We start from the raw sequence: 25,766 nt of genomic DNA on the forward strand, positions 1-25,766 counted from the left end.
CCAGAGAGTTATAATTTTTATCTTTTTATTTAAAAAAATTTTTATGTGAAGATCAACCACTCCTTCTCAGGGTGACCCTGTTTTGCCTTTATAAGCTGAATCAAATTTAAATCTCTCTATTGTGTATTCAGTGGCCACTTTTGGCCATAAACAAGTTCATTCTCCATTAAAAGGCCAGTGACATATTCCAGATTTTTTTCTGAAAGAATCAAACATCTCTCTCTTTGTTTAGGAGGTGATCTGTTAGTGGGAGGAGTGAAAGGGGAACAGGGAAATGTTGAGTGGTTTCATCACATGTCCCAGAAAGTCCAATATAATGCATTTGGCCCAACCCTTTCTCACTTAAGATTTAAACCAATATTTATTTTTGAAAGGAAATACAGCCCACATGCATCTGCCTCAGTAGCCTTGTTGGCTTTTATTGATAGGAAACAGGAAGCTACTTTTTTACCAACATTACAAAAGACCTAAAGATCAACTGAATTTTAATCTTGGCAAATGTAGCTTATACCCTGAAAGGTAAACCGTAGGTTCCAGGTAATAACAAAAGAAAGACAAATATTATCTTTAAGCGTCTTCCAAGATAAGAAAGGTAGAGAAGACTGAGCAAGTTCTAAGAATTACTGATTGTTTCATTTTGTCCCAAAGCCAATATAATTTGTTCTTGAATGCAGATTCTCACATGCGTAGGAGATGGTACAAATTATTCAAGTGATTCTGGCTGTAGATGCTAAAGGCTTAGCTAAGAAGAAAAAAAATGACTCTAATAACATCTTTGACTTTGATTATTTGTGCCCTTCAAAACAAAAATTATGAATGTTGCTGTTTAACCCAAAGAAACTCACTCTTTTGATCTATATTCTTTATATAAAATAGAGAGGTTTTGAAGAATAGAGGAGATGTTCTTACATCATCTTCTACTATCTTCTAAGTAGATTAATTCAAGAAAAAATTGTTTCATGGATCATATCCATTACTTTTTCTCACGTATTGTAAGGATCTGACACTGTGAAGTGTTCTGGTTTTCTGTGTTTATCCAACTCAACCTAAGATTTCCCCATGGAAAAGTGCTCTTTTTTGACTGACTGTTCTTGGCCCAAATAAAGGTTTCCAAGGTGTTGGGGAACCTTGGAAACCAAGTCTACAGACCCAGCTCAAACTGAAGTTATGACACGTGGTTTTAAACCTTCTGTTTTGATACATGTTCTGTATATTTGTGCAAAGGTCACCCGTCTAAAGAGACACAAAACTATTCTTGCTCCTACTCTGGCACCATAAAGTCAGCCCTGACTTTGATCCCTGATGGATATGTATTTCTCAGAAGTTACTAAATAAGGCAAAGGAGTCATTTATGGTTAGTTTGATCTTATATTCAAATCTCTATATGGTTATGTATCTGGGAACTGGAACTATACCTCCTGTGACCCCAGGAATCCTTATGTCACTTCTAGCCTCAGCTTATCTCCTTTTCTCTGAGCCTCATCTTGGTATCCAGTTTAACTCATAACAGGAAAGGCATCTCCTTTCAAAAATGTCATCTGAGCAGCAGGCACCAAGTGATACTGGTATGAGGTAACCATCTGATAGAGATAGACAGCTCTTTATAAACTTCCTGATGGGCAAGGAGCCAATTCCTACAGTGGCCACCTTAGGAATCTAGTCAGTGGGCATATCTGGTTGGAGATGGATACTCTCAGAGAAAGAGGTTGGTTTTAAAAGTCATCCAAATACTTAATGGACCATCTTCTACCATATCATATGCTTAAAGAATTGAATGCCAAATGTTTGTCAGATGTGTGTGTGTGTATGTGTATCTATCTAAAACTTAAGGTATTTAATTTGATCACTGCATCAATCTAGTGAGATAGGGATTATTAGAATCCTGGTTTGCAAGATGAGTAAACCAAGGTTTATAGAGGTTAGGTGAATCATTGTCAAAGAGCAAGTGATTTGGGAGCTACAGTCCAACCCTGGACCATTAAAAAAAAAAAAATTCTGTGCTATTAACCATAATACCATTGGTTCTCAATCTATCAGACCCAATCTCATCTACATTTATAAAAATATTTGAAGGTTCCCCTCTATTATCGTGAAATAAAATGTATATATAATGTAACCCGCATACATATAAAACTTTATTTTTGTTTATTTATTTTAAAGATTTTATTTTATTTTATTTATTCATGAGAGACACAGTGAGAGGGGCAGAGACAGAGGCAGAGGGAGAAGCAGGCTCCCCGTGGGGAACCTGATGCGGGATTCGATCCTGGCACCCCAGGATTACATCCTGAGCCGAAGGCAGACACTCAACCGCTGAGCCACCCAAGTGTCCCACATATAAAGCCTTAAAATTCATAAGATGGATTACTGCTCAGCAATAAAAAAGAGAAAACTGAGGATCACATAAGGTAACATGGATGAATTGTAAAAATCTAAGTTGAATAAATTTGGGCACAAAAGTGTATATTTTTTTGCCATTCCATTTCTATTATATTCAAGAGTAGGCAAAACTAATCAATGGGATATCAGAACACTGGTTGCCTTTGTGCATGAAGAAGGGAGAGAATTGACAATATAGATGCATGAGGTGAGCAGAGTGATGGAAATGTATATCTTGATGGATTATTGAATATGGATTGTGTATTTGTCAAACTCATCAAACAAAGATTTGTGCATTTTATTGCTTATAATGGATAACTCAGTAAAAATTAAAGTCTATAAAATTCTAGCAGTAATATGTAGGAGAAATAAAAGGATTTTAAAATAATATATATTTAAATATATAAATGCTTAAGATCATCAATATCCAAAGACATAATGAAGTAGTCAGATATATGCATCTAATATTAATAAATATATTTGGATCTTCAATTTTGAATTGAACATTGTCAAAAATTATTTTATATCACATTTTGAAGATATTCTAGATACATTTGTATATACTTAGAGATGCAATTAGAATGGGACACTGCAAATGCAGATACAAAGTATTATACTGCCTTCATCAAAATTACAAGTAGTGAGTGCTTTTTCAATGGAATCTTGAACTAGTCTTGGTAGAGATCCTGGTCAATATTTTCCCCAGTCTTTCCTCAATTTACATAGTCGTGTTAATTCTGGAAAATTCAGTGGATAAAGTATTTCTGTGTTTATATATAAAACAGAGTTGAATTTAAAGTTTGGATGATTGTATATTCTTTAACTTTTTTCAGGCTCATCAACATGTCTTTTTGTCCTCCTAGATTTCCAAAGGTATTTCTATCTTAGAAATTATTTTTTTGTATTTTTACTTTGGTAATTGTTAGTATACGGAATCAATGTCTCTCCTGAAATTATAATGTCCTTGATGGTGGAAATATTTTTATCTCTAGCACACAGCATAGTTCAGGCACTCAGTAGATGCTTGTTGAAAGCATGAATGACTGGATTAGTGAAATAATAAATGCAAATATCAAATCTATGACCCAAGCAACGAACTGAATTTTTCTTTACTTTAATTATTTATCACACACATGCTATTATATTGTTCGGTTGGGATTTACTAAGATTAGGGAAACAGATTGAGAAACAAATAATTCTTTCAATAAGTTCATTTTTTTAAGTACTACTGGCATCAAAAGGTAAATAAATAGGTGTATTTTTATATAAAGACCTCCTTCTTCTCATTTCCTTTTACTGAAATTAAGATGTGATAAGTGCTGTATTCATTTTTAACCCCAAACTATCTCACTATTATGTAACAAAGAAAAGAAGATTACATAAGGACATCTACATGTGTTTTAGAAAACAAAATGTGATTCTTAAGATACTGCTGTTAACAATGGGAAAGAGTTCCTTGCAGCCCATTATGCCCAGAAGGGCAGCTCTGTTACCTCTGCACCTGAAGTCTTATCTGGGTTCTTACCTGTTGTTTTCTGTAGACAATCTCAACAGGGCCGGCATTCATAGCTCCTAGGGACACAGATATGGACCTTCATAGTTGTGAAGGGGCCTCCAAAACTGTGATTAGATAGACTTGTCTCATTTCCAATCCCTCCCAGCTGTTAAGAACACTGGATGATTTTTTAGATCTCAGCTCCTGGGAAACAAAGAAGTATAGTGTTAAGTATCCACCAAATCTCAGCGTAACTACTGTGGCTTTGCTTTGCAAATACGAGAGTTGGGCTCCTTGTGTTTATTTTTCTCATAAACCAGAAAGGGCTAATGGAATTAAGATTTCCAAAAAGACCCAAGCTTGGAGATCTGTTTTACTATAAATATAAACAAAAATAAAACACTAGAAATCCCTTTTGCGGACTTCATTTCCTTTCGATATGAAAGCACAGAATTCAGAACTGGTTGGGGGGACACCAAAAGCAAAGGCCAGATTTTTACAATCTGTTAAATGGTTTTTTTGAGTGGTAGGAAATTATTCCTGAATTCCTGATGAAGCCTTGCCTGGGGCATTTTGAGGAAAGTTGAGCGGACCCTTTGGGACTTCCTTGTATCTGGACTCAAAGGTAGGACAGTCTAATTTTGTCATTGAGGACATTTTACTAAGAACCTTGTCTCTTGAGAGAGTAGTTTATTTAAAAAAATTTTTTTTAATTGGAGTTCAATTTGCCAACATACAGCATAACACCAGTGCTCATTCCATCAAGCGCCCCCCTCAGTGCCCATCACCCAGTCACCCCCACCCCCCGCCCTCCTCCCCTTCCCCCACCCCTAGTTCATCTCCCAGAGTTAGGAGTCTCTCATGTTCTGTCTCCCTCTCTGATATTTCCCACTCATTTTCGAGAGAGTAGTTTTAAGGACAACTGGGAATACTTCAATATATACTTCAATAGGTACTGAAAAAGTCTCTTGTTCCAAACAGTTCAAGGTACTCTTCGTTCAGGTGTTTTAATTATTGGCACAGTAGAGAAATACACACACACACACACACACACACACACATATGCTTTCTGAATATATACAGAGAGATGCCCTCTATAGAGAAATAGAGAAGATATAGATAATAGATAAATGTAGGTAAACAGGAGGCTCTCTCAAAAAAGAGGAACTGACGACTCCTTCCCGAGGACACCTGATTTCTCAGGGTCTACAACCCCATCGCCCGGCAGGACCACCCGACCGGGGACCGGGAGTGCGCATGCTCATGCTCCAGCCGCCGATTTCCGATTTCCGGCTGTCGATTTCCGGCCGTCGGGGACGGGCGACAAGGGAGCTGAGCCAAGGACTCTGGGTAAGTGAATCCCGCGGCCACAGCAACCCGAACCAGGACTCTTGGGACCAGTTCTACCGCCCTGGGGCTGTGAGGTTCTAGAATCTGTCGCAGGAGAGCACTGCTTCCTGTCTCTGGCGGCTTGACACCGGAGAGCACCGTCGCAGCCTCGTAGTCTCTTTCTGGCCCAGCCCACAGCCCGCTCCCTGCGGAGTGCAGGTTCCCTGTTGCAGGCCGCGGGCGAAGCCTGCGTGCTGGGCGGGGCCTGTGCGGGGGGCGTGCCCTGGGGGGCTCCCCGGAAGGGGCGGAGCCTGCGGGCGGCCCTGCGCTAGTGATAAAATGTGTAGGAGAAATAGTATGATGCTATGAAATTAGGTAAGACCGAAGGTTGTAAATATACGATTACAGGATGGAAACAAGAAGATATTAAAAAGTAAGACTCTATACAAAAAAAAAAAAAAAAAAAGTAAGACTATAGATGTTCCAGGACACTTCCGGTCAGGTGACAGCAAGCTGGTGCAGATCCAGCTCTCGGTTACATCACACCTCGCACAGCCAACGTCAGGAGAAACAATGGGCAATTCACAGGAGCCAGAAGTAAATAAACGCCAAGTCAGAGTTCCTAGTGTGCACACCTTGGTAGTGTAACAGACCAAGGTGGTGCCCATGGTCAACATAAGGGACTGAGACGAGGCACTAGGGATTTGAAGCTAAGGGATGTAGTCTTGGCCAAAAGGATGGGGGGGGGGGTTTAAACTGAAACCCTGGTGTAAAGCTGGAACCGTAAAGGGCTTTAAAACTCTTAAAAAGATTCTTTAAAAAGCTCTTCATGTTGCTGAAAAGTAAGGGTTTGGAGTTGAGGATGAGGAGAAAAATAATTTTGTAAGTAACTGAAATCCCAAGCATTATCCACAAATGGGGCACAGATTCATACGATTTGCATTGTGCAACAGTTTCAAGCTGAGAAATTAGCATACTTTCCTGGACTGGTGAAAACTCCTGGGATTCATGGTAGGATTAAATACAAAATGAGGATGTTTCCACAATTTAAAGTTACAGAACTCCTTAAAAAAAAAAAAAAAAAAAAAAAAAAAAAAAAAAAAAAAAAAAAAAAAAAAGGTACGCTGCACTGAGGATGAACTCATAGCAACAACAAAAACAACAAAAATACAAGCCACATAAGAAAAGAATTTACTATAAAGGAGATTCCATGGAAACTCTAAGAGGAAAATTAGCACCTCAAAAAACATCAGGAAATGTAATTAATAACTTAAAAAGGTTTGAAAATAAAATTCAAGACAGAAAGATGGAAATTATAATGAGGTAATAGGATTTATATAAAAAGAACTGGCAGATTTGAAAAAGAGCCACATAGAACTTGTAGAAATAGTTTTTGAAATTTAAGCTAAAAAATACCCTAAAAAATAATCACATAGCAGATTACACAAAAGTAGAACAAGAATTAAGAGAACTAAAAATAGATTTGAGAAGCTTACCAGAATGTACAGAAAGAGATATAAAAGAATAGATTGAGATATAAAGGATACAAAGGATAGATTGAGAAGATATAATGGCAGAAAAGACACTTTTGAAAAAAAAATCACTAAAAATTTTTCCAAAATCAGTATTTTCCAAAAATCATCTGATTGAAGACATACACTGAATCCCAAACAATATAAAGTTCTTATCTATCTCTGACAAGAAGGTCTTAAACTGAGCAGATTACCTACAAAACAATAATTATATTTAATGTGGACTACTCATAAGCAGCAATAGAAGCCAAAAGAAAATCAAGCAATAAGTTAAAATGTTAAAAATTCTTTGCACAGCAGAACTTCTATATAAGAATAATGCAAAAATAGAGACATTTTCAGACAAAGTCAAATAGATTTGATCACAGGTTGTCACTGAAAGAACTAATAGAAGATCTCATTCAGGAAAAGTAGAATTCAGAAAAAGAAGCAAGGTACAAAGAAACACGTGAGTTGATGTGGAAATGCATTGATAAAACTAATGATAGCAATAGGTAATGTTCTGACATTTAAAAAGACATTGAAACTATGTATATACTAGAAAACAGTGTGATAAGGTGTTTCATTGTTAAAGTTCTAAGATTTCTTTAATTGTTCAGGAGCAAGGCAGTAATAATTGTTATAATTAGATATTGTTAAATCAAGTATCAGATTAAAATTTAAACCTAAACATTGTGAGGAAAAGATGAAAAGAGTTCTTAAGTAGTATAAAGTAAATGAATACAGAAAATGTAATTACAGCAACAGAAAGGAGATAAAAAATCAAGCAAATAAAAATTTGGAAAATTAAAAACAAAAGAAATGATGGTACAAACAAGTGAAAAATAATAGTAATAGCTGTAAAAAGGAAATAGATTAAACTCACTCATTATAAGACATTTTCACATAGAAATCCTTTTTGTGGATTTGGAGGCCAACATTGCTCAAGAAAACTACTCATTCTTAGGCCAGCTCATGTTTGTAGTGTGAATTTACTCAAATTTGAAGAACACGGTCTCCATCACTCCAAGCCAGGGGTTTCATCTTTTAAAAACCCCCAGGAAAAGGGATTGGTAACCAATTTAAGTTGATAATTGCTCTTTTTAAACTATTTGTAGTTAGTTTGGATTTTCTAAACCAAAATTTGTATCTTTTTTTAAAAAACAGGATCACAAGTAATCGATCTCTTCATGTGTTAAGAGATATTTGAAAGTAGATAGACACAAAGATTTACAGTAAAGATTTCGGAGCACAGATGAGGTTAAGTCATGCCTGTTATATATTATGGTGTTGAATTAAGACCACTGTGTATGTGTGTTGAATTACCTCTAATGAAGGCTTATCAGAATATTCCATAGAGTGAATTTTCTTGTTCTGTTCCCATCATACACATTTTTTTCTTTTCTGTGATATTTGAATTTAAAATATGAATTTAGAATTTCACAGTATCAGGAGTATCTCAGATTTTTTTTTAATTTGGGAAATTTTGAGTAGGTTGGCCTCATTTTCCTACTAAATATTTTCTTTCCTACATTGAGTATCTAGCTCTGAGACTGTTCTCTTATATATATGTATTTTAAAGATTTTATTTATTCATGAGAAACACACAGAGAGAGGTAGAGACACAGGCTCCATGCAGGGAGCCGGACATGGGACTTGATCCTGAGTCTCCAGGATCACACCCTGGGCTGAAGGCGGTGCCTAACCGCTGAGCCACTGGGGCTGCTCTGTTCTCTTACTAACAAATTCTGTCATAGCTTCTTTTTAAAAATAGTACAACCTTAAAACAAGGTCAAACACTCTAGATTATTTAAAATATTATGTAAATGCAACTGTCTTCTTTTCCATTTGAAAACATTTCTTCCTCTAGTAACTAATGTGACTTCCTTAGATGCAGACCCCAAAAACCTCTGGAGAATTAGGGCTTATCCATAGCCCTTTTCAGCTTTCTACTTCAAATATTCTTTCTTACTCTGTACTGAGATTATATGGATTTCAAAGGGAATCTGCATGAAGTTTATTTTAACCACCAGAAACACAGTCTTATTTGGAATATTGTGCATAATTTGTTCCTTTAATTCAAAGATTGCAGCTGGATTAGCAAAATATTATATTGCACAATTTTCTCTTTTGCTACTACAAACATTTTCTCTGTGGTCATGCAAATATGACTTTATGTTTTCTTAATGAGATGGAGGAAGGAACTAATGTTTACTGAAGATTGGCTATTTTACCAGACTGTAGCAGACACATTACATAAACAATTTAATGTTAACACTTTCAACTCCATGAGTTTTAAATTTCCCATATTCTAGAGGAGAAAAAAAAGAGTATTTGCTGAAGTTACAATACTTTTGTCTTCCACATCCTAATCTAAAATGTATGATGTTGATTTCATTTCTGGGCTATTTTGAAGGAAATTATTTTTTCTTTTATTGTCATAATAGTCTTTAAAAACTAGAGAGTTTGTTTTTATAAAGCAGTGGTATTTAACAATATTTTCTTATTTCTGTATCTTCTAGTTTTTATAAATGTATAAAACATTGCTATTATGAGATAGTTTGTTTTGTAATGTATTATTATTGTATGTTCTTAGATACAGGCATTTTAAATAGTATTTTAAATAGTTATTAAAATGAATTATTTTAGAGAACATGAATGTAGAATCCATTTGTTGTATATGTGTGTATGTATATATATAGTTATATATGTATGATTATGTGTGTATATTTATATAAAATTCAGATAAAATTATCATATAAAAGACTGTACAGATTTAAACAGTTTGATTTGATAAGTTCTGACATGAACATGTCCATGAAACCATTGCCACAATTGAGATAGAGAACATATACATCCCCTCCCTAAAATTTCCTCCTGCATCCTTATAATCCCTTTCTTCATCCCCCTCTTCTCTCCTCTCCAAAAAACCACTGACACTGTTACTATGGATTAATTTGCATTTTCTAGAGAATAAGTGTTATCATACAGTGTATATTTGGTTCAGGGGCATTATGTTGAGATTCATCCATGTTGTACAATATACCAATAGTATATTTTTGTTACAGCTGAGTAGTATTCTATTATATAAAAGGTATCACAGTTTATCTACTTATCTGTTCATTGGTATTTGGTTTGTGTCTAATTTTGGGTTATCACTAATGAAATTTTTCTGGCTGTTAATGTACATGACTTTGTAGGGACATATGCTTTCTTTTCTCTTAATCAAATATCTAGGAGTGGAATGGCTGGATCATATGGTATGTGTATGTTTAATTTTTAAGAAATTGTCAAAGTGGTTTCCAAAGTAGTTGTACATTTTACACTCAACTGGAATTCACAGAAGTTCGTTTCTTCACAGCCTCACCAACACTTGTATGGTGAATCTTTTTCATTCTACTCATTCTGTTAGGTATACCGTGGTATCTAACTGTGGTTTTAATTGGCATCCCCCTTATGGTAAATCATATTGAGCATGTTTTCATGCATTTATTACTATCTACACATCTTCTCTCTTTTTTTTAAAAAAAAAGATTTTATTTATTTATTCATGAGAGACAGTATGAGAGAGAGAGAGAGAGAGAGAGAGAGAGAGAGAGAGAGGCAGAGAGGCAGAGATGTAGGCAGAGGGAGAAGCAGGTTCCATGCAGGGAGCTCGACATGGGACTCCATCCCAGGTCTCCAGGATCATGCCCTGGGCCAAAGTTGGAGCTAAACCACTCAGCCACCTGGGCTGCCCACATCTTCTTTGATAAAGCATCTGTTCAAATCTTTTTCCCATTTTGACTTCTTGCTGAGTTTTGATAGTTCTATAACTATTCTGTATATAAAATTTTTATCATAGATGTGCTTTGCAACTGTTTTCACCAAGTCAGTGGTTGGGTGTTTTTATTGTTTTAATAAAGTCTTTTGAAGAGTAGGCCTTCTTAATTTTTTTTTAAGATTTTATTTATTTATTCATGACAGACACAGAGAAAGAGAGGTGGAGACACAGGCAGAGGGAGAAGCAGGCTCCATGCAGGTAGCCTGACATGGGACTCCATCCCAGGTCTCCAGGATCACGCCCTGGGCTGAAGGCGGCACTAAACCACTGGGCCACTGGGCCTGCCCAGGCCTTCTTAATTTTGATGTGGTGTAGTTTATCTTGAAGTAAAGTAGTCTTATAATTTTATTTTATTTACTCAATTATTTTGGCTCCTTTATTTCCTTTGCATTTTTATATGAATTTTTGAGTCAATTTGAGAATTTCACAAGAAAGCGTACTGGAATTCTATTGTCTATAAATCAGTTTGTGAAGAATTGACATTTTAATAATATTGAGTGTTCTGAGCCATGAATTTGACTCATGAACCTTTATTTTTCAGGCCTCTTTAATTTCTTTCAACAAAGTTTTAGAGTTTTCAAGTGTACAAATCTTTCATATTTTTTGTCAGATTTCCCCCTAAGTAAGTCCTATTTTTGATACTTTAAAAATTGTATTATTTTGCTAAATTTATTTATTTATATTTTAAAGATTTTATTTATTTATTCATGAGAAACACAGAGAGAGAGAGAGGCAGAGACATAGGTAGAGGGAGAAGCAGGCTCCCTGCCAGGAGCCTGATGTGGGACTTGATCCTAGGACCCCAGGATCATGACCTTGAACCAAAGGCAGATGCTCAACCACTGAGCCACCCAGGTGCTCCTCTGCAAATTTAAATTTCTGATTATTTGTTAGAAGTTTATAGAAATACAGTTGATTTTTATGGGTTGATCCTGTATTCATAACCTTATTAAACTTGCTTGCTAATTTTAGGAAGTAGCTTTTTGGTAGATTCCATTGGATTTTCTACAAGAAAATTTTGTCTGTGAATAAAGATAGTGTTGCTTCTTCCTTCAAATCTGGAGCCTCTTTCTTCTCCTCCTTCCTCCTCCTTCCTCGTCCTCCTTCCTCCTCCTTCCTCGTCCTCCTTCCTCCTCCTTCCTCGTCCTCCTTCCTCGTCCTCCTTCCTCCTCCTTCCTCCTCCTCCTTCCTCCTCCTTCCTCCTCCTCCCTCCTCCTCCTCCCTCCTCCTCCCTCCTCCTCCTCCCTCCTCCTCCCTCCTCCTCCCTCCTCCTCCCTCCTCCTCCTCCCTCCTCCTCCCTCCTCCTCCCTCCTCCTTCCTCCTTCCTCCTCCTCCTTCCTCCTCCTCCTTCCTCCTCCTCCCTCCTCCTCCTTCTCCTCCTCCCTCCTCCTCCCTCCTCCTCCCTCCTCCTTCCTCCTCCTCCTTCCTCCTCCTTCCTCCTTCCTCTCTTTTCTTTTCTCTTCTTCTTCTCTTCTTTCTTCTTTCTTCTTCAATTACACTTGCTAAAACCCCTAGTATGATACTGAATAGAAGTGGTGAAAGCACAGACATTTTTGTCTTATTCCTGATATTAGGGAGAAAAGTTCTTTATAAATATGTTGTAACCTGTAGATTTATTATTATTTTTTTTGTAGATCCCCTTTATCACTTCCAGGGAGTTCTTGTATTTCCAATTTCTTGAAGAATTTTTATTAGGAGTGGATGTTGAATTTTGTCTAATGCTTTTTCTACTTCTGTTGAGACAATCATTATGTTGTTGGTTTTGTTTTGTTTTTTAGTTTGTTAATATGATGCATTATTTTGGTTGACTTTGAAATGTTAAACCACCACTGCAATCTTAAGATAAACCCCACTTGATATATTATCTTTTTAATTTATTTTTGGATTTAAGTTGTAAAACTTTTATTTAGGATTTTTGCATCTTTGTTCATGAGCTTTGCATCTATATTCATGTGATGTTTTTGTCTGGTTTGGTTTCAGGACAATACTAACTTCATAGAATGAGTAGAACGAACAAATATTCTCTCCTCTTCAATTTCTGGAAGAGTTTGTGTAGAATTATCTTTGTCTTAAATGTTTGAAAGAGGGATGCCTGGCTAGCTCAGCTGGAAGAGCATGTAGCTCTTGATCTGCGGTCATGAATTCAAGCCCCATATTGAGTATAGAGAGTACCTAAATAAATAAAACGTAAAAAAATGTTTAGTAGAATTAACCAGTGATGCCATCTCGTTCTGGGGTTTTATTTAGTGGTAATTTCTACAAATTCAAATTCTTTAATTTGTACAGGGCTATTTGGATTATTTATTTCTCCTTCAGTGAATTTGACTAGTTGTGTCTTTCAAGTAATTTGTCTACCTTATCTAAGCAGTCAAATGTATAAGCATAAAATTGTTTAGAATATTTCCATATTATCTTTTTATTATCTGTAGAATCTTCGGTAATGTTGCTTCTCTCATTCCTGATATTGCTAACTTAAATCTTCTCTCTCTCTCTCTCTCTCTTTTTTTTTTAGTTCACTTTGTGTATGGGCTTATTGATTTTTCTAAAAAAGTCAGCTTTTGATTTCATCGATTTTCTTTTTTTTTCTTTTTCTATTTAATTGGTTACCTCTTTGATTGTCACTATTTCCTTTGTCTTATTTAATTTGAGTTTAATATTCTCTTTGTTTTCTAGATTTTTAAAAAAGATTTATTTATTTATTCTAGAGAGAGAGTGTGTGTGTGGGTTTGCGAGTGCGGGGAAGGGTAGAGGAGAGGGAATGAGAATCTTAAGCAGACTCCTTACTGAGGGCAGACCCCAACTTGGAACTGGATCCTGAGACCCTGAGATCATGATCTGAGCCAAAATTGGATGCTCATTTGACTGAGCCATCCAGTCCTTTTCTAGATTTTTAAGGCATTATCTGAGGTTATTTAAGACATTTCTTTTTTTCTAATTTTGGTATTTAGTGCTACAAATTTATCCCCTAAGTATTGCTTTAGTGACATCCTACAAATGCTGGTGTATTATTATGTCATTTTGATTTGGTTTAAAAATATTTTCAGATTTCTCCTTTGAGGTATTCTTTGACCAATGAGTTATTTGGAAATATATTCTTTCCTTTTAGAAATATTTGGGGATTCTCCAGGTATTTTTCTGCTCTCAATTGCTAATTTAATTCCATTGCAAGCAGAGATGATAGATTGTATAATGTAAATACTTTAAAATTTGAGAGTTGGCTAGGAATATGGTCTAATTGGTAAAATCCAAATGTAATTGCAAAGAATGTGAATTTGCTATTATCAGGTAGACTGTTCATGCTGGTTAATAGCATCATTCAAGTCTGTATTCTCACCAATTTTCTGTTTATTTCTTCCAACAATTATTTAGAATTGAGCATAGATATCTCTGATTGTATTTGTGGACTTGTTTATGTTTCCAGGCAGCTCTACTAATTTTGGTTCATGTATTTTGTGACTCTCTTTTTAGGTATATAAATATTTAGGACTGTGTCTTCTCAATTAATTGACCCTTTAATCATTATAAAATTAAGTTCTTTATCCTTAATTATATGGTGATATTCTCTGTCTCGATACCTACTTTATCTGATAATAATATATAGCCACTCTAGCTTTGTTTTGAGCAATGTTTGCATGGTATCTTTTTCATCCTTTTACTTTTAGCCTATTTGTGTGTTTTTATTTCAAATGGATTTCTTCTTCTCTGTTCAATTTATTAATTATTAATATGGCAACAATGTTGGTTTCTACTATTTAAAGATTTTTATTGAGGTATAATGTACATATAATATTGATTTCAGATTTACAAATAATGATTCAGTATTTGTATATTTCATGGGTGATCAGCACAATAAATCTAGTTACCATTTGTCCTCATACAAAATTAACTTCTAGGATTTATTTTCTTGACAAATTTCATCAAGTGGATTTCTTTTAGGAAGCATATTGTTTTTATATCCAATGTGACAATATCTACCTTTTAATTGAGGTATTCAAACCACTTATCTTTTATATGATTATTGAAGTGTTAGGGTTGAGTTTATCATCTTGCTCTTTGTTTTCTATTTGTGCATCTGTCTTTGTTTTTTAATCTTTTTCTCTGCTTCTCTTAATTGAATATTTTTATAATTAATTTTATCTCCTTTGTTGGTTAATTAAAACCATTAATTTTGTTACTTTAATCATTGCTTTAGGTTCTCTAGTATACATCTCGTACCAGTCAGAGTCTACTTTAAACTAACATTAAATCACTTTACCTATTGTTTAAGAAGCCTACAATAGTATACTTTCATTTTCGTCCCTGGCCTTGTATTTATACATTTTATTCATTTATATCATAGAAATCCTATAATGCATTATTATTTTATTTAACTTAAAGTACATTGTCTTTGAAAGATTTTAAATAATAAGAAAACAAATCTTAATATTTACTCATGTAATGATAATTTCTGTACTCTTTATTAGTGTAAATCTGTATTTCTATTTGGTATCTTTTTTTTCTACTTGAGGATTTTCTTTAATATTTCTTTTAGTAAAGGTTTAGTGGTGATGAATTTTTTTGGCCTTTACATGTGTGAAAATATATTTGTTTCATCTCTAAGTATGAATTTTATTTTGAAAGTGTTTTTCTTTTAGTACTATAAAATGTTTCACTTTTTTTTCCTGTCTGCATTGTTTTCAGTGAGTAATATGTTGTTACTTTATCTTTGTTCCCTCATACATATTGTGTCTTTTTTTTTTTAATTTTTATTTATTTATGATAGTCACAGAGAGAGAGAGAGAGAGATGCAGAGACACAGGCAGAGGGAGAAGCAGGCTCCAGGATCTCCAGGGTCTCCAGGATCGTGCCCTGGGCCAAAGGCAGGCGCTAAACCGCTGCGCCACCCAGGGATCTGATATTGTGTCTTTTTATTTTCTCTGATTGCTTGTATGACTTTTGCATTATCACTGGTTTTGAGAATTTGGTATTAGGGATCTCGGTGTGGTTTTGTTTCTTATGTTTAAGGTTCTTGCGCTTCTTGGATCTAAGAGTTTATAGTTTTCATTTAATTTGGAAATTTTTTAGCCATTATTTCTTTAAATATTTTTTCTTGTTCCTTTCTCTGCCTTGGGCATTCTAATTACACAAATACCCAGCTACTTAAAGTTGGTTTGCGGCACACTGATGCTCTTTTCATTTTTTGCTTTGTTCTTTTCTGTATTTCATTTTGGGTAGTTTGCATTACCATGTTTTCAAGTTCACTAGAATTCTGCAAAGTCCAATCTACTGTTAATCTCATCTAGTGTTTTGTGTGTGTGTGTGTGTGTTTAAAGATTGACAGACAGAGAGAGAAAGCCCAAGAAGGAGGAGTGGCAGGAAGGAGAAGGAGAAGCAGGCTCCCTGCTGAACAGAGAGCCCAATGCAGGGCTCAATCCCTGGATCCTGGGATCATGACCTGAGCTGAAGGCAAACATTTAACCAACTGAACCACTCAGGTACCCCTCATCCAGTGTATTTTTCATCTCAGACTTCTGTTATCATCGTTAGAATTTTGTGTTCTCCTAACATCCTTTGTTTCTCTATAGCTAACTTCTTAAACATATAGAATACAGTTATAAATGCTAATCTTAACATCTATTTTAATTCTGGGTTGGTTTCAGTGAATAGATTATTCTCTTCATTATGGGACATGTTTATCTCTTTCTTTGTATGCTTAGTAATTTTTGTTTAGATGTTGGCAATTTTGAATTTCACCTTGTTGTTGGATATTCTTTATTTCTCTAAACAGTCTTGAATTTTGCCTTGGGACACAATTTAGTGTCATGAAACAGTTTGATTCCTTTAGTTCTTTTTTTTTAAAGATTTATTTATTTATTTATGATAGAGAGAGAGAGAGAGAGAGAGAGGCAGAGACAGGTAGAGGGAGAAGCAGGCTCCATGCCAGGAGCCCAACACGGGACTCGATCCTGGGACTCCAGGATCGCGCCTTGGGCCAAAGGCAGGTGCCAAACTGCTGAGCCACTCAGGGATCCCCTGATTCCTTTAGTTGTTTTATGATTTGTTTGGTGAGCAGGCTCAGAGTGGGGCTAATTATCCCTATCAATAAGTAAAGATGCTTTTGAGTACTCTACTCAATGACCCTTGAATTATAAGTTATTTCATTCTTTCTTATGGGAATAGGCACTCTCCCTTACAGTGTGAGAATGCCCAGCACTGTTCCCTTCAATCCTGTTAGATGGTTTTCTCCCCAACCTCCAGTAGTTTCCTCACATACATGCCCTGATCCGTAGACTCATTATAGATCTCTGGTGTTCTTTCTATGTAAAACTTTCTCCTCCCTGATATTCAGTCTTGTGAACACTGACTTTACATTCTCCCTAGATTCTCAACTCCAGGAGTCTGCCTGCATTTTCCATTCTTGCTTCATGGCCTAGAAACTCTTATTATAGTAAACTGAGGCAATCAAATGTAGCGTTCATCTTATTTACTTTCCATCTCTCAGATATCACTGTCTTTTGTAACTTGGTATCCTGTGTAGGGAAACAGTCATTACATTAAAATTTAATTAATTAATATGTAGTTTTTTGCTTGTTTTAAGTGGGAGTATATTTGATTTTTGTCTTGGCCTTGGAAATGACATCCATTTTTGGTTTTGAAAAAAAATAACACTTTGTGAATATTTAAAGCATATATAGGATGCTATTATTTTATTAGATCCTTAGCCCCTCTTTTTTGGGCATATATGTTTTCTATTGCCACCATAACAAATTACTGCACATTTAGCAGCTTACCATAAATTTGTTATCTTTCAGTACTGTAGGTGAGACATCCAACACTGGTTTCACTGCGCTAAAATCAAGGTCTGAGCAAAGCTTGACCTGTTGCCAGAATTCAATTCCTTGTACTTATAAGATTGAGGTCTTCTTTTTGCTGGCTGTGAACTGAGGGCCATTCCCAGCTTCTTCACCACATTCTTTGTCGTTTGATTTCTTTCTTTTACTTTCAAAGCCAGCAATGGTGGGTTGAAGTCTTTCTGACATTGCAGTACTCTTTATTTTTTTAAAGTTTTTATTTAAATTTCAGTTAGTTAACATATAGTATAATACTAGCTTCAGATATACAATATAGTGATTTAACATGTCATGCAACACCTAGTGCTCCTCAAAACAAGTACATTCGTTAATATCCATTCACTATTTGTCCCATCCCTCCACCTACCTCCCTTCTGATAACCATCAGTTTGTTCTCTATAGTTGAGTCTGTTTCTTGGTTAACCTTTCTCTCTCTCTTTTTTCCCCCTTTGTTCATTGTTTTGTTTGTTAAATTCCACATGAGTGAACTCATAAGGTATTTGTCTTTCTCTGACTGCTTTTGCTCATCATAATATTCTCTATCCACGTCATTGCAAATGGCAAGATTTCATTCTTTTTTATGACTAAGTAATATTCCATACACACACACACACACACACACACACACCCCACAACTTGTCTATCCATTCATCTATCAATGGATGCTTGGGCTTTTCCTATACTTTGGCTATTATATTATAGATAATGTTGCTATAAACATTAGGGTGTGTGTATCCCTTTGAATTAGTATTTTTGAATTCTTTGGGTAAATACCTAGTAGTAATTGCTGGATCGTAGAGAAGTTCTATTTTTAACTCTTTGAGAAAACTCCATACTGTTCAGAATGGTTGCACCAGTTTCCATTCCTTCCATATTTTCACCAATACTGTTGTTTCTTGTGTTGTTGATTTAAGCACTTCTGAGAGGTGTGAAGTGATATCATTTTGTAGTTTTGATTTGCATTTTCCTGATGAGTGATGTTGAACATGTTTTCATGTATCTGTAGGCCATCTGTATGTCCTTTTTGGAAAAATGTCTATTTATTTTTCTGCCCATTTTTAATGGAATTATTCATTTTTTTGGTGTTGAGTTTTATAAGTTCTTTATATATTTTGAATACTAACCCTTTATCAGATATGTCATTTGTAAATATCTTGTCCCATTCTGTAAATTGCCTTTTAGTTTTTTTAATTGATTTTTTCCTTTGCTGTGGAGAAGCTTTTTATTTTGATATAATTCCAGTAGTTTATTTTTGCTTTGTTTCCCTTGCCTCAGAAAGACATATCTAGAAGGAAGTTGCTATGGCCAATGTCAAAGAAGTTACCACCTGTGTTTTATTCTAGGGTTTTTATGGTTTCAGGGCTCACATTTAGGTCCTTAATCCATTTTGAGTTTATTTTTGTGTATGGTGTAAGAAAGTGGTCCAGTTTCATTCTTTTGTATGTTGGTGTCCAATTTTCCCAACACCATTTGTTGAAGAGACTATCTTTTTCCCATTGGATATTCGTTCCTGCCTTGTCAAAGATCATAGAGTTTAGGGTTCATTTCTGAGTTTCTATTCTGTTCCGTTGATCTTTTTATCTGGGCTTTTTTTTTTTTTTTTGCTAGTACCATACTGTTTTGATCACTACAGCTTTGTGATATAACTTGAGGTCTGAAATTGTGATGCCTCCAGCTTTGCTTTCCTTTTTAAAGGTTGCTTTGGCTATTTAGGGTCTTTTGTGGTTCTATACAAATTTTAGGATTGTTTGTTCTAGCTCTGTGAAAAATGCCGGTGGTATTTTAATAGAGATCACATTAAATGTAGAGATTGCTTTGGGTATTGTAGACATTTTAACAATATTTGTTGTTCTGGTACAGGAGCATCGAATATCTTTACATTTGTGTCATCTTCAGTTTCTTTCATCAGTATTTTATAGTTTTCAAAGCACAGGTTTTTCACATCTTTGGTTAGGTTTATACCTAAGTATCTTATTATTTTTGGTGCAGTTGTAAATGGGATTGATTCCTTCTCTTTCTGTTGCTTTATTCTTGGTCTAGGAGTACTAGATTGTTGTACTCTTTTTTTTTTTAAGATGTTATTTATGTATTTATGAGAGACATAGAGAAGCAGAGACATAGGCAAAGGGAGAAGCAGGCTCTCTGTGGGGAGCTTGATGTGGGACTCAATCCCAGGACCCTGGGATCACATACTGAGCTGAAGGCAGATGCTCAACCACTGAGACACCCAGGCATCCCTAGATTGCTGTTCTCTTAATCATGTTTCTACCCTCCTCATGAGGACCCATGTGATTACACTGATACACAGATAATCCAGGATAATCTCCCTGTCTCAATATCCTAATCTTAATGACATCTGTAAGGTTCCTTTTCCTATGTAAGGTAATATTCACAGATTCGAGGGATAATGATATATTCTAGACTACTTTATCTAAACTAACTTGCAGAACATGGGTCCTCATTGATAAGGTCAGGACAGGCCATGGTCTCTCTATGACTAGACTAATGGATGTCTACAGAGGTGCAAACCCATTGAGAGTTTCACTACCTTGGGAGACTTCCTGTCAATAAAAGAGCTCAGCATTGATAAAAATAGAATATCTAAGCTCTAAGGAAGAAGAAGATTTGAAGATGATATATGCATTTTAAAACTAAATGTGTCAATTGATGATGATGCTCTAAGTAAAACAAAACAAAACAAAAAACCTAGTATTTAAAAATATTATTTGGGGAACAATTGCAAGGTAGTTCAAGAATATAAGGTATCTAAAAAAGAATCTTGTTGTCTCTTAGGGAGCATATAGCAGGTACTATTCTAAATAGAATTTTTGTATCCAGGGAGCTCCCTTCTATTGGAGAAGATATATGTATAAAAAATCATATAAGACAGGTTATGATAATTCTGTAATAAGTGTGTAGTTAGCATTTGAGGCATAAATTTAAAACTAGAATAAATTAGATCTCAAGGAGTTTGATGAAACTAACCAGATAGATCAAGAAAACACAAAGAGTTCACAGATTACCTATGTCATAACTGAAAGAGGAAAATCACTACTGATCTGACAGATACAAAGGAATAATAAATATTATAAGCAACATAATGTTCATAAATTCACAAAGTAGATGAAATGAATAGACTCCTTGAATGACACAACTATTAAGGGTCATTCAGAAAGAAACCCATAACTTGAACTTTGCTGTTAAATAAATTAATTTGTAGATAACTCCTGCCCTTCTTCAAAGGATCGTTTTTATTTTTTAAAGATTCTATTTATTTGAGAGAGAGAGAGAGAGACTGGGCACAAGCAGGGGTAGAGGAGGCTAGAGAAGGGGAATGAGGGGTCCAGGGTGGTGTGGAAGCAGGGAGGGACAAGCCCGCTGAGTGGGAGCAGGGAGCCCAGTGAGGGGCTTGATCCCAGGATGCTGAGATCATGACCTGAGCTGAAATCAGACTTTACTGACTCAGCCACCCAGGTGCCCCTAAAGGAATCTTTTTGATTCCAAGATTGTTTCCCTGTTGAATTCTGTGGGATAATTAAGGAAGTACTAATGCCTATTCTGTGTAAACTCTTCCATAAAATAGAAAAGTAGAGAACACTTCCCAACTCATGCCAAAACCAAAGATAATTCAAGAAAAAGACCCATATTTCCCATTAATATAAACACGAAGGCTCTTAACAAAATATTACTAAATCAAATCTTGCAAAATGTGAAATAGATAAAAAATCATGACCAAGTGGGGTGGGGGTTGTCTCAAGAATATAAGGTTGGTTCAGCATTTTAAAACAGCTAAAGTAATTTGCCACATCATTAGACTAAAAAATAGTGTATCATGGCAATAGAGGAAGAAAAATCATTAGACAAGAGTCAAGATATATTCATGAAGAAACTCTCAGCAAGAGGAATTTCTTGAATCTGATAAACTGTGCCTACAAAAATCCTATAGGTAACATATTTGATGCTGGTTGAGGAAATTGTTTTCCCTCCAAGATTGGGAGGAAGGTAAGATTGTTCCCATCATATTTTTTCAACATTGGAGAACTAGGCAAAGTAATCAGGCATAAATATATACATACAAAAGGCACATATAATACAAATCCAATCTAAAAAAATCAATTGTATTTTTTTTTTAAATTTTATTTATTTATTTATTTATGATAGTCACAGAGAGAGAGAGAGAGAGGCAGAGACACAGGCAGAGGGAGAAGCAGGCTCCATGCACCGGGAGCCTGACGTGGGATTCGATCCCGGGTCTCCAGGATCGCGCCCTGGGCCAAAGGCAGGCGCCAAACCGCTGTGCCACCCAGGGATCCCTCAATTGTATTTTTTAAAAAAATTTCTCTTTTTGAAGATTTTATTTTAGAGAAAGAGAGATAGCATGTGTGCATACAAGCAAGGGGGAGGGGCAGAGGGAAAGGGAGAAGCAGACTCCTCGCTGATCAGGGAGTCCAATGTGGAATTCGATCCCATAACCCTGGGACTATGACCTGAGCCGAAGGCAGATGCTTAACTGACTAAGCCTCCCAGGCACCCCTCAATTGTATTTTATATGATGATAATAAACTTGCAATTTGAAATTTAAAAATTTCTTGTGAAAGAACTTTAAAAACTTTAAACTTCATAGTGATAAATCTAACCAAATAGTTGCAAGATTTGTATGCTGAAAATTACAAAATTAAGGCATACATGGAGAGATATACATGGTTATGGATCTAAAAACTGAATATCTTTAAGATGCTCATTCTCCCCAAATTGATCTATAGATTCAGTGCAAATCCAAAAAAATTCCAACACAGGCTTTTAAAAAAATAGATAAGCTGATTTCAAAATGAATATGAAAAATGAAGAACATAAATAGCCAAAATAATTTTGTAATAAAGACCAAATTTGGAAAACTCTCACTACTTTGTTTTGGGACTTACTCTATAAAGCTACCTAATCAAGGAAGTGTGACATGATTACAAATAAACATAAATCAGGATCCCTGGGTGGCGCAGCAGTTTAGCGCCTGCCTTTGGCCCGGGGCGCGATCCTGGAGACCCGGGATCGAATCCCACGTCGGGCTCCCGGTGCATAGAGCCTGTTTCACCCTCTGCCTGTGTCTCTGCCTCTCTCTGTGTGTGTGTGACTATCATAAATAAATAAAAATGAAAAAAACAAATAAACATAAATCCATGGAATAGAGGTCCTTAAATAAACCAGTACATCTAGGGTCAATTAATTTTCAGCGAAGGAGCAAGTTAACTCAATGGGAAATGGAGTATACTTTCAATGGTGCAGGGATAATTGGGCATCCATGTGAGAAATAAATAAATCTTGCATCAAAAAAAAGTTGACTTGATATAGATCATGGACCTAAATTTACAAGATATGGTTCTGAACATTTAAAAAGAAATCAGGAGAGAAATCTTTGTGAGATGAATTAGGTAAAGATTTCAAGCTTGTTCCCAGAAGATCAAATATAAAAGAAAAATTGATACATTGAACTTCATTAAAATTAAAACCCTCTGTTCTTCAAAAGAAATTATTAATAAAATGTAAAAGCAAGCCAAAGAATGGTAGAAAACTTTACAAAGTTCCTATTTGATAAAAACTCATGTCTAGAATAAAGAACTCTAAGTCAAGGAGATGACCCATTTAAAAATGGGCAAGAATTTGAACAGATACTTCACCAAAGGGATATGAATGACAAACACATAAAAAGATGTTTCATTATTGGTCATTAGGGAAATATAAATTAAAATCATAATGAGATTTTACTGAAGATCTAGAAGAATTGCTGAAATTTAAAAGACTGGCAATGCCGATTGGTGGTGACTATGCAAAGCAAATGGAATTCTCATACATCCCTGGTAGGGACACAAAATAGTGTAGGGCCTTTAGAAAAACTGACAGTTTCTTTTACAATTAAGTATATACTCACAACAATGGACCAAAAATCCTACAGAAAAAAAAAAAAACTGATTTGCACACAAACACCTATAAAGAATGTTTATAGAAGCCTTATTTTTAATAGTCCCAAACTAAAAATTACTCAAATGCCCATTAACTGATGAGTAAGGGGGAGGAGATCTATATTTATGCTGTGCCATATACTCAGCAATAAAAAGGAACAAACTATTTTACATGAGTAATGTGAGTGAATCTTAAAAGCATTGTGTTAGATAAAAGAAATTCAGTATAAAAGGCTACATATACTACGTGTCCATTTACATAACATTCTGAACAAGGCAGAACTATAGGAAATTTAACCAGATAATTGGTTGCCAGATGATAAGGATGGGGCTAGGAGGTCCATTGCATAGGGTCATGAGGGAAATTTTTGAGGTGATTAAAATATTCCATATTTAGATTCTGGTGGTGGCAGTTATATAACTATATACATTTATTAAAACTTACTGACTTTTATATTAACAAACGGTGCATTTGTCCTCAAAAAGCTCACAGCTTATTAATATGTATTATCGAAAGAATTCAGGCACTTTGATATACCTTTTTATACTCCAATAAGCCTGACAAAATAAAGATCAAGAAATACCACCAATTTTTCTTCTCATTTGTTTCAATATAGACACAAATATTCACTTTAATTTCATAAATAACTTCATGATGAACAGAGGACTACATGACTCATATGGCCACGTGTTTTAATATAGTGACCTACTAGGTTTATATGGATTTGAGAAAGAGGTTGCAGATGTAAGACCAAGAGCTAGAAGCAATTTTAAAGCATAGGAAGCATAGAAAATGTCATCCTATTGAGTATCTTATATCCAGAATTCCGACTCAAGGCATGGTGCCACAAAGATGAGCACAGGATGCAGTTTGCATTCTTATTGGAGAAGGGCTAAACAGCTAGCAGTATCTTGGCTCGCTCTTTGAAAAATCTCTTTTCCTGGAGCATGGAAGGCTCTATATCTCATATGTTTCCTTCCTGGTTTCTAGGAAAGATAATTCATACTTCACAAGACAAATGGAGTTAGGGGAGCTAACTCTGCCCTGGTGTATATACACTTTCAGTCATGCTTACAAGGTCATACCGCTATAGAATGCAACAAATAAACAATCATTTGTGTTTATGATTAGCTTGAATTGTTAGAGAATGTTTCCATATATTTTTTGAATTTTCCACTTTGTAAATGTCCTCCAAAGTGATAACAGAGTATATATATTTTATTTTCTAGCTGGGGGAAGAAACTCAGTAGGTTGCAAGCAAGTCTTTATCATCTTACTCTTAAATGTGATCAGTTCAATTTGGCAATTATTTCTTTGAGCCTTTACAATGTTTCAGATGGTGAAGAGGAAAGGGCAAGGGTTCAAAAGATGAAAGACTTGGCTCCTATCCTGAAGAAGCTCACACTTATTAATATGCATGAAAGGAAATTGTCAGACACTTTGATGTACTCAATGTGGTTATTATTATATATGTGACAATTTCTTATTTTGACTCTATTCCTTTGTTTTATCTTCTTTTTACAGATAAAGGAACAGAAATCATAGGCACTTGTTACATTTCATCTTTGATTCCTTTCCTTAACTTTCCTAAATTTTGTTTCCATTTTTCAATAAAATATTAACTATTTATAGTATAGGATATAGTATGTAGTATGTATCAGTATTCATTAAAGTATTCAATAGAGCCTTATTCTATGTGCTTACATTTTCATTGAGGGCAGGTAATTTCTGATGCAATCTCCACAGGTGGAAGTATTGGAATGAACAATTCCAAATTATCTATCACAAGATAGATTAAATAAAAATATCCCTTAGAATTTCCTCCCCTTAGGAAATACAAATAAATGCTCTGGTTAAATTGGAGAGATCCTGTTATCTATTGGACAGAGTATTCTAGGGGGCAGAATTAGTGAATTGAAAGGCAATATGATGGTGGTGGGGATTGCTTTTCCTTGACTTTATTAGATCTAGTTGCACTGAAGTGAGGCAGGTACTTCTGTGTCAATCAACTCCATTGTGTATTTTCTAGATCTGGCTTCTCTGTGTTGGAAATGTACCATTCTGCAGAATCTCTTCCAGGTAATGAAAAAGTGTATCAGATCATATTTGTCTTCTAGTCTATTTTCTTCAGTTAAAGAAGTAAGGGTGCATTCACCAAAGGAGGCACCTTCACCAATTTAGCACCATGGGGGTTTTGTGTTTTGGGGGTGACTGCCCCACCGTAAATAAAATAAATGTTTTTATTTTTATTTGATTCATTAAATAAACTTTCACCAAGCATCAACAATGTGCTCAATGCTGAAAATACAGTGGTGAATGAGATAGCTTTTCTGAAACATTTAAAAATGAAAGAAGTCAAGAAGAAGTAAAAACAAAAATAAAGGGCTATGTGATAGAGAGTGGCTGAAGAGTTCTTTAAATTGCATGGTTAGGAAAAGCCTCTC

General features: G+C 35.3%; 1 long non-coding RNA gene across 1 annotated transcript; it reads left to right on the forward strand.

Moving 5' to 3' along the window:
* Window positions 1–1,174: 1,174 nt before the first annotated feature.
* LOC144322292 (uncharacterized) lies at window positions 1,175–24,869 on the forward strand. Its single transcript, XR_013387885.1, has 6 exons — window positions 1,175–1,354; window positions 3,213–3,252; window positions 4,399–4,499; window positions 5,103–5,228; window positions 15,858–16,011; window positions 24,847–24,869. It is a non-coding gene; the product is annotated as an uncharacterized LOC144322292 (long non-coding RNA).
* Window positions 24,870–25,766: the final 897 nt, after the last annotated feature.

Source organism: Canis aureus, chromosome 10, assembly GCF_053574225.1.
Source record: "Canis aureus isolate CA01 chromosome 10, VMU_Caureus_v.1.0, whole genome shotgun sequence".
Lineage (NCBI taxonomy): Eukaryota > Metazoa > Chordata > Mammalia > Carnivora > Canidae > Canis > Canis aureus.